The sequence below is a fragment of the Equus quagga genome, chromosome 4, assembly GCF_021613505.1.
Source record: "Equus quagga isolate Etosha38 chromosome 4, UCLA_HA_Equagga_1.0, whole genome shotgun sequence".
Classification (NCBI taxonomy): Eukaryota; Metazoa; Chordata; class Mammalia; order Perissodactyla; family Equidae; genus Equus; species Equus quagga.
In genome coordinates this window covers 33,040,066-33,049,652 of record NC_060270.1, presented here as the reverse complement: position 1 = coordinate 33,049,652, position 9,587 = coordinate 33,040,066, and positions in this window count along the sequence as shown.

Sequence of the window (9,587 nt, the reverse complement as noted above, 5' to 3'; positions counted from 1 at the left end):
TTTATATGACTTTTAGGATCAACTTATCACAATTAATGAAAAAAAATTCTTATGTGATTTTTACTAGAAATGCAATAACTTTATTTTTACATTTGGGATAAATTTATAGCTTTATAATGTAAATAGCAAACAGTGGATCTTACATTTTAAATTCAATCTGAGAATCTCTGCTTTTTAGTTGAAGTGCTTAATCTCTTTACAGTTAATGTAATTGTTGATACAGTTGTGTTTAAGTTCACTGTCTTGGTCATCTGTTCTTGATTTGCTCTTAATCTCGTGACTTCTTTTGGGCAGACAAATTATGTGTGATAAAACATACAATACATTATCATTATTTTGGCAATATAAGAAATGATAAAAATGAATTCTTTAGGACAAAAAGAAATTATATCAGATGGAAACCCAGGTCTTTAGGAAGGAGTGAAAAGTAACAGAAAGGTAAATATCGAAGAAAATATGAAAGATCTTTATTATTTAATATATACAGTTGATCTTTAAATTTGTTCAGAGGACTATTAACTGTTTAAGGCAAAAATAATAATATGTTGCTGGTTTTACAGTATATATATAAATAAATCATAAAAAGCCAAGGGGGTACTTACCTCATCTATAGAGGAATCTTCCACCTCATGCCATTCTACCAGTCATGGGAAACAGGAGTGGTTCTCTCTTATACTAGAAAGAATTTTAGTTTATTTTGGTACTTTTATACTTCAAGCTTCTGGTAGATTTCAAAAACTGATTTTGGCGGCCAGCCCTGTGGCCAAGTGGTTAAATGTGTATGCTCCACTTTGGCAGCCTGGGGTTCACTGGTTCAGATCCTGGGCATAAACCTACACACCGCTCATCAAGCCATGCTGTGGTGGCATCCCACATAAAGGAACTAGAATGACCTTCGACTAAGATATACAACTATGTACTTGGGCTTTGGGGAGAAAATCAAAAAAAGAGGAAGATTGGCAACAGATGGTAGCTCAGGGCCAATCTTCTTCACCAAAATTGTGTACTTAAAAAAAAATTGATTTTGTAGCTTATGTGGTTTGCTCTATGTGTTAGGGAGTTTTGACTTTCTATACCCTAGCCAGAAGCAGAAGTATATCATTGATTTTTAATAATTATGAAATTACTATTTGATCCATAGTTTATTTTGAAGTGTCTTTTTTAGTTTACTAACACATGGGGAGTTTGATATCTCTAATATTGATTTATAATTTTATCACATTGTGTTTTATATTATTTGATTTTTTTTTAAAGTGTCACTTTGTGGTCAAACATTACTCAGAAATGATATGTAAGCCTGGAGCTGCAGCCTATCACTTTTTCCACAAAGATCTAGTCTACCGAAGAATGAAGCCAATATAGAACTGAGAAGCAGAAAGGGCAAGGTCTAAATATATTAGCCCATAAATCAAGTTGTTTCTAATGTCTTACTTGGACTTTCCATTTACATAAGTCCATTATTTCTCTTTTTGTCTCAAGCCAGTCTGGGTTGGATTTTTGTTGTTGTTGTGTGCAACCTGATTAACATAGGAAACATGATGAGTTCACTTTTAGGTATATTGAGTTGGTGGTGTGATGGAACATAACACAACTCAGTAAGAAGATGTGAATTCAGAATAGAATATTAAGAAAGAGAATATTAAGCTGTAGTAAGCTAGTGCCACAATAAAAGTCTTTATCATCTGAAGTCATAAGCTTCTTGTGATGGTTAATTTTATATGTCAACTTGACTGGGTCACAGGTGCCCAGCTATTTGGCTAGACATTATGTATGGGTGTGTCTGTGAAGGTATTTCCAGACAAGATTAGCATTGGGATCTGTGGACTCAGTAAAGCAGACTGCCCTGTTCAATGTGAGCTGGCATCATCTAATCCATTGAGGGTCTGAATAGAACAAAAGGCAGCAAAAGGGAGAATTTGCCCCTTCCCTGCTTGACTGCTTGAGCTGAGACATGGGTCTTCTCCTACCCTCAGACTAAGACTTATACCATTGTCTCCCCTGGTTGTCAGACCTTCAGACCAGGACTGAACTATATATACATATACATACACATCTATCTCTCCTATTGGTTCTGTTTCTCTTGAGAACCCTAACATACTTCCCTTTCGCTATTTTATAAACTTGGAAATTACGTACTATTCTACCTGTTTTCATTGCCCAGGACCTTTTGTTACAAGCCAAATTTTAGTTAAAATGTCTCTCTTGGCCACCATTCATATTCTGAGGTCAGTGATACATTGTTTGCAGCTTGGTATCACCAAAGACAAGAGACAGTACTCTGGATTTGGTGACTGTTCTCATTCATTTCCCTGGCCATTGCCAATATTTAGCAAACAGAATTGGCTTTGCCATAGTGACCAGGAAATCAGTGCCTGTGCACGTCCATTTTAGGCTGCTGTGTCTATACCTGAGCATGCACGTGCCAAAAGATGCCATTGGTCCTTGCAACGTGCAGCATTTCCAGGAACAGCTACAGATAAGACCGGTTTTTTTTTTTTTTTTAAAGATTTTATTTTTTTTCCTTTTTCTCCCCAAAGCCCCCTGGTACATAGTTGTATATTCTTCGTTGTGGGTCCTTCTAGTTGTGGCATGTGGGACACTGCCTCAGCGTGGTTTGATGAGCAGTGCCATGTCCGCCCCCAGGATTCAAACCAACGAAACACTGGGCCGCCTGCAGCGGAGCGCGTGAACTTAACCACTCAGCTACGGGGCCAGCCCCAATACTGGTTTTAATTATTCCCTAGATTTCTTCAAGAGAAAGTCAGAGAAATAAAGGCTCTTTGCCAGAACACTAGTTTTTTTTTCAATGAGAACTTAAGCAGAATGAACCTAATAGCAAGTCACTTCAGAATAGTTTAAGTAGGCCAGGCTGCCTTGGCAGGGGGTTTTCTGTGCACCACCTCTTCTCCATTCCCTGGGCTGCTGCACTTTGTTCAGGTCCTCATCTCCTTTTACATATACTGTTGTTAATCTTTCTATAATTGCCTAACGTTTGCATAAAATTTATGTCAATTAGTCTTTTCAGTAACCCTCTAGTGTAGGTAGTATTTTCCCCCATTTTTCCAGTAATGAAGCTAAAGATATGAGAGATTAAGTTATTACCCCTAGGTTGTATTGTTAATTGGTTTCCAAGCTCAGGCTTCCCACTACAGCACCTGATCTGCTTAGGGTTACCCAGTATTTTGACTCTGACCCCGCTATTGGAATTCAGCTGAATTAGTCACTACGGGCTAACTACTATAACAACAACCCTTAAATCTCAAAGGATTAACAGAATAGAAGTTTTTTTTTCCTTATATAAAAATTCAAGGCTGGAGATCTTCTGTGAAGCCATTCAGAAACCTAGGCTTCTTTCATCCTGTGACTCTACCAGTCTCAATGTCCTCAAAGTCTTCTCTGTTCAGGTGAAAGGGGAAAAAGGGGAATATGGAATTATCTTCTGAAAATCTATAGGCCAGCCTAGAAGTGGTACACATCACTTCTGCTCCCCTCCCATTGGCCAGAATATGGCCACACTAACTGTAAAGGAGGATGAAAAATACAATGTAGCCATGTGACTAGCAGAAAAACTAAAGGGAGGTTTCAAACACTTACATTTGCTATGGCCACTTTGATTTATCTACTTTGATGCAGAGATACATTTGCCTGCCTTAAAAATATTGAAAGTTTTAAAAATTGACAAATGTATTTTGAAATAGATACCCCTAGCCTATACATGATTCTCAGTCCATCGCTGAGTCCTCTCTTAAATCAGTTAGAATTAGATTCAAGTATAAATAACTATAACCACAAAATAACACTGAATTAAACAAGGTAGAAATTATTTCACTCTTTCTTTTATGTAAAAGAGGTTTGGAATTGAGCTTGGAATTAGTTTCAGAGCTGGTATGGTATCTCCACCATCATGGGGAATCCAGATTCTGTTGGCATGACGTCTATCCTCAAAGTCATCTCATGGCCCCAGGTGGCACTAGAGTTCCCACCTTCCATGTATATTGCAGGTTGGAAAAATAAAAGGTGAAATAGAAGCTTTTCTCAGACGTCTGTCCTTTTCTCTTTATGGAAACTTCCAAGAAATTCCTCTCAAAAACTTTAACATATCTCATTGGCTGAAATTTATTCACATAGCCACTCTAGCTGTTATGGAAATTGGAAAATTTGGTCTTTTGGGTGGGCATATTTTTGGCCCCAATGTTATAGAGATACTATTGAAAAGAAAGAAAAAAAGGATGTAAGTTAGATATGCAAGTAACTGTCTCTATTACCTTCTGCCCCCATATTTCAGACTTGTTTTCTGATCATTATACTTATGGTACCTATCAGAGATGGATGAGATTCAGAGCAAAAATAAGGACCTGGCTTGGAGTAAAGTAAAATATTGTGCATATTATTTGGTAATCATAACTAGGATCTTAGGTTTTGGCGAACTCTGCCTCCCAAGGTTGGTCAAAAGAGCTATATGAATATGTCCTACTAAACAACTCATACTGCTACTCCTACCTTTTCTTCTATTCTTTTTCCTTCTTTCCTTACTTTCTTTAATATGTATTTATTGAAAACCATTGCGTACGACATATTGCACCTAAGAGTCAGTGGTGAGCAAAACCTTCATGGTTTCTGCCCTTGTGGAGCTCATAGTCCTTGTCTTCCATATATCCAATGCCCTTTAAACATGTTTCCAGGATTAATCATCCTAAAGAATACAGTTTCATGATTCTCTCACTAGAAAAATTAATATCTGGAGATGCAGTGTGCATAGTGGTTGAGAACAGTCTTGGATTTGGCTTCCAACTCCACTATTTACTAGCTGAGTGACCCTGAGAAAATTACTTAATTTCTTTGTATCTCGATTTCCCTAGTGTCAAAATAAGGATAACAATATCTAATTGATGAAAGTATTGTGATCAGAACTATAAAAAAGAACAAAATACCTGGACTTTATCCTCGTACATCACACTAGCGAAACGCTAAATGACACTTGCATATCTTCACTGGCGTAGAAAAAACTGAACTTAGCATCAAATTAATCAAATTATCAAGAATAGTAAGTTAAAATGCAAAGTTACGATGTATCTTATATGACTGATAATACCCATGTATGAGACATGTCATGATTAAGTTCCTTTTGGATACAATGCTCACTTCTTGCTCGTTATAGAATTTGTTGTGAGGACTGATTGAAATAATGTTTTTAAGATTCTTAGCAGTGTGCTTGAGTAATGGACAGTCTCTAAGACTCCTCCCATGATCCCTAATGCTGGAGTTCATGCCCTTAGGTAATTCCATTCCCTTGAGTTTGGATAGAATCAGTGACTTGCTTCTAACCAATAGAATACAGTAAAGGTGAGAGGATGTCACTCCCATGATTCCATTGCATTATACAAAACTCCATATTGCTAGCAGACTTGCTCGAGAGACTCTCTTCACTAGTCTGATAAAGTAAGCACCCATGTTGGAACTGTGAGTGGCCTCTAGGAGCTATGGGCACTTTGCATCCTCTAGTCAACAAGAAAATTGGGTCCTCAGTCCTGACAACTGCAAGGAAATAAATTCTGGCACTAGCTGAGTGAACTTGGAAGTAAGTTCTTTCCCAGTCAAGCCTTCAGTTGAGAACACTGCCAGTCAACATCTTGACTTCAGCTTTGTAAAAGCTAACCCATGATTAGATTCCTGACCTACAGAAACTATGAGATAATAAGTGTTGTTTTAAGCCACTACGTTTTTGGTAGTTTGTTTTGCAATAATGGGTAAGTAATACAGCTTGGTACGTAAAAAGCACAATAATTTTCAAATTATTAATACAACAAAGTTAAAATTCTTAATGCGTCATTTAAGACTATTCCACTTAATTTTAACATATTTTAATAAATTTGTTTTCCAACACCCTGGACTTTAAATGTACTGGATTATTCACTATTTCTAAAATATTTTTAACATTTCTTGACTTTACTTGTGGTTGTTTTATTTACTTAAAATGCCTCACTTTGTTTTCTTTACCTGAAATCATTCTCAGTTTTTAAAGGCCTATTTCAGTCACTATCCATTCCATGAAGATTTTGCAAATGTACTAGCTGGAATTAATTCACGTATTTTTTGTGTTTCTGTAACATCCACTTTTCACTGTTATCAAAACTCTTACCATATTATCAGATCATTAATTGTATTACATTTACTATATTTGTTTTTATTTAACTACTTTTAAAAATAAAATATTATTTCAATTCCAATCATATATTTTTAGACAAACAATAATTTAAGCCTTCTCTCTAGGTAACTCAGTCTCTGCTTGAAAGACTAAGGTACATACTCAGTTCTTCAGATTTCTAGTCCGTCACTCCTACCTTGGCTTCTCTCCAAAATGACATTTGGATGTATGATGCGGAAAAATGTAGTTTAAGTAATCTCATGGCAGCAAGAGTGATACAACTTGATGTGGCATCTTCTATTGTATTGCTGATATGGTCAGTGAAGTCTGATGGCTTATGCTGCTCCTTGGGCTGGTGATAATTGAAGTATAACTTCTATTTCTTTTTCCCAATGGAGAAACATGCTGCTCTGTGAAGATCAGGTCTCTATCCATTTAATTTCCTCCTAACACTTGTGGTTCTCATTCCCAAGGTATGCATATTCTCACAGGGGCTAAAGAAGCAAGAGCATTGCTCAGGATCTCTTTTCTTTACAGTATTGGATACCATCCCCATGTCATTTCTCCTATGCCTATATGTGTAATACTGAAAGTGGTGCTTAGCCGAAAGTTTGAGTTCTTCCAGGGGCCTTTACATCCTCCACACTCTTTCAAGTCTTGTCTCAGAAGCTTCCATGTTCTTAGACTACTCTAACCTAGCAGAGTGCTGCTAAAACCTCTAATAATTGACACTAAGTTGTAAATTCTAATAGTAAAGTGGAAAAACAAGAACATTGGTTCTTGACCTCACACCTCTTCTGCTATCTCCCTTCTTCTTCTCAAAATTCCTTTGGTTGAAAGTTGTTCTCCTTTCTCTACTACCTCTATTCAGAATAGGGCATCAAGCCTCTGGCATAAGCAAATAGGTTACCTTGTCAATACCTAGAAAAAAAATCATCTGAGCTTAATCCTGATATTTGTTAGAGTTAAATGAATCTTGAAAACTCAAATGTTTTCTCCAAATAATTCTGAATTTATGACTATTGTCTTGTCTCAAAATTCTATGTTGGAGACTTCTTTTTCCAGCTCTAAAGAAGTAACTAGTATATTTGTCTTTCTTCCATAAACAACAATAAACGTAGACAAAATACATGAAGCAACTATTTTCAGACACTAGATTTCAGTCAGCACGGGAGTATGACCCTGAGATAAAGAAAAAAAATATGGTAAGCACTACAATATGCCTCATATTTCCACCTGAAGGCATTTGCTAGACCATGGTACAGGGAGGGAGGACCCAAGCAGAGACCAGTCTTGCCGAGTTGAGGAGAAAAAATTGGAGTACTGGGAAATTGAAATATATAGAATTTGTGGGGTAAATTATTAGTTAAGATAGATCTATACAGAAAAAGTACTCTAGAAAAATTCATGGGGATCTCCTTAAGTCTGTCACTTTACATACTTGTAAGATGAAACCCAAGGAGGCTTGGAAAAGAATTACTGCAAAAACTTACAGAGGGTCAAGACTATTCAACTTCCTGCCAGCCAAAGTGGAGAGACCTCGGCCATTCATCCAAGATCACAGAAAAATCATGTCTGAGTAGTAAGGTTAAACTTGCACTAGATTAAATGTTACTCAAGAATCATCCTAACAAAGCTTAAAAATAATTCTGGAAAGGATCAAGCTGATTCACCAGTAATTTAACTTGATTCCCAAACAAACTTTAACACTCTCTAAAAGAAATAAGATTCAAACACTAAAAAACATAATATTTACAATGTTTGACATTTAAGCAGAAATTAATATGCACACAAAAAGCAGAAAAATGTGAGAAATCACAGAGAAATAACTGGTTAATAAAAAAGCTCTCAAAATTACAGAGATGATGGAATTATTAGAGAAGTATTTTAAACCATCTCTTATTATATGCTCAAGAATTTTAGAAACAAACAAAAATGTGAGCACAATGAAGAAAGAAATGGAAGAATAAAAAGCCAAATTGGAATTGTAGGACTGCAAAATACACTAGCTGTGTAGATGCTGCAGAAGAAAAGATCAATGAACTTGAAGACATAGCAGTAGAAATTGTCTAAGCTGAAGCACAAAGATAAATAGATTGAAAAAAAATAGAGCATTAGTGATCTTTGCAACAATATAAAGAACACTAAAACATTAAAACACATGTCATTGGAACTCTAAGTGTATGAGTGTGTGAGGGGTGGTAGAAAAAATATTTGAAGAAATAATGGCTGAAAATTTTCTGAATTTGGTGAAATCTATAAACAAACAGATTCAGGCAATAAACACCCAAGCAGAATAAACAAAAAGAAGACCACACCAAGAAACATCAAAATTAAATTGCTAAAAACCAATGATAAAAATAAAAATTCAAAAGAAGCCTGAAGAAAAAAACTTTTATATATATAAGACCAAAGACAAAAATTTCTACAGACTGATATTCAGAAATAATGGAAACTAGAGAACAATGAAATGATGTCTAAGTGCTGAGTAAGAGTGAAGGAAAAAAACAATCTAGAATTCTATATACAATGAACAATCTTTCAAAAATGAAGGTGAAATAAAGACTTTGTTTTTTAGACAAACAAAAGCTGAGAAGATTCATTACCAGCAGACTTGTGCTACAAGAAATATTAATAGAAATTCTTCAGGCAAAAGAATTATGTTATCAGATGGACATTTGGATCTACACAAAGTAATAAAGGTCCCAGAAATGGTAAATAATTTGGTAAATATAAAATTTTTCTCATTTTGATACTTTTTAAAGAAAAGTGATTGTTTGGGGCCAACCCTGGTGGCCTAGTGGTTAAGTTCAGTGCACTCCACTTAAGCAGCCTGGGTTTGGCTCCTGGGCATGGACTTACACTGCTCTATTAGCAGCCATGCTGTGCTGGCAGCTCACAGGCTAAAAAATAGAGGAAGATTGTCTTGGATGTTAGCTCAGGGCAAATGTTTCTCACCAAAAAACAAAAAAGAAGCGTTTAAAGAGAAAATAGTAACAATATATTGAAGAGTTTATGAAAAAGAGTTTATTAAAAAGAGTTTATACATGTCTAAAAACAATAGGAGAAAATAAATGGCAAGGGATGATATGGAAGCATAATAATTTGAGGTTCATACATTGCATGTACAGTGGTATATGGTCGATTCAAATAAACCTTATCAATTTAAAAATGTACATTGATAACTCCAGAGCAATTACTAAAACAAACAAAAACAGAAATATGCATAATAAATAATAATACAGATAAAAAGGGATTCAATTAATCCAAAGGGAGGAAGAAAAATAACAAAAATAAAAAAGGAAAAATAGACCATAAATAGTAAGGTAATAGATTTAAAATCCACCATATTAATAATTACATTAAAGCAAATGATCTAGACACTCCAATTAAAGGGCAGAAATTGCCTGATCAGATAAAAAAGTGAGAACCAAATATATGA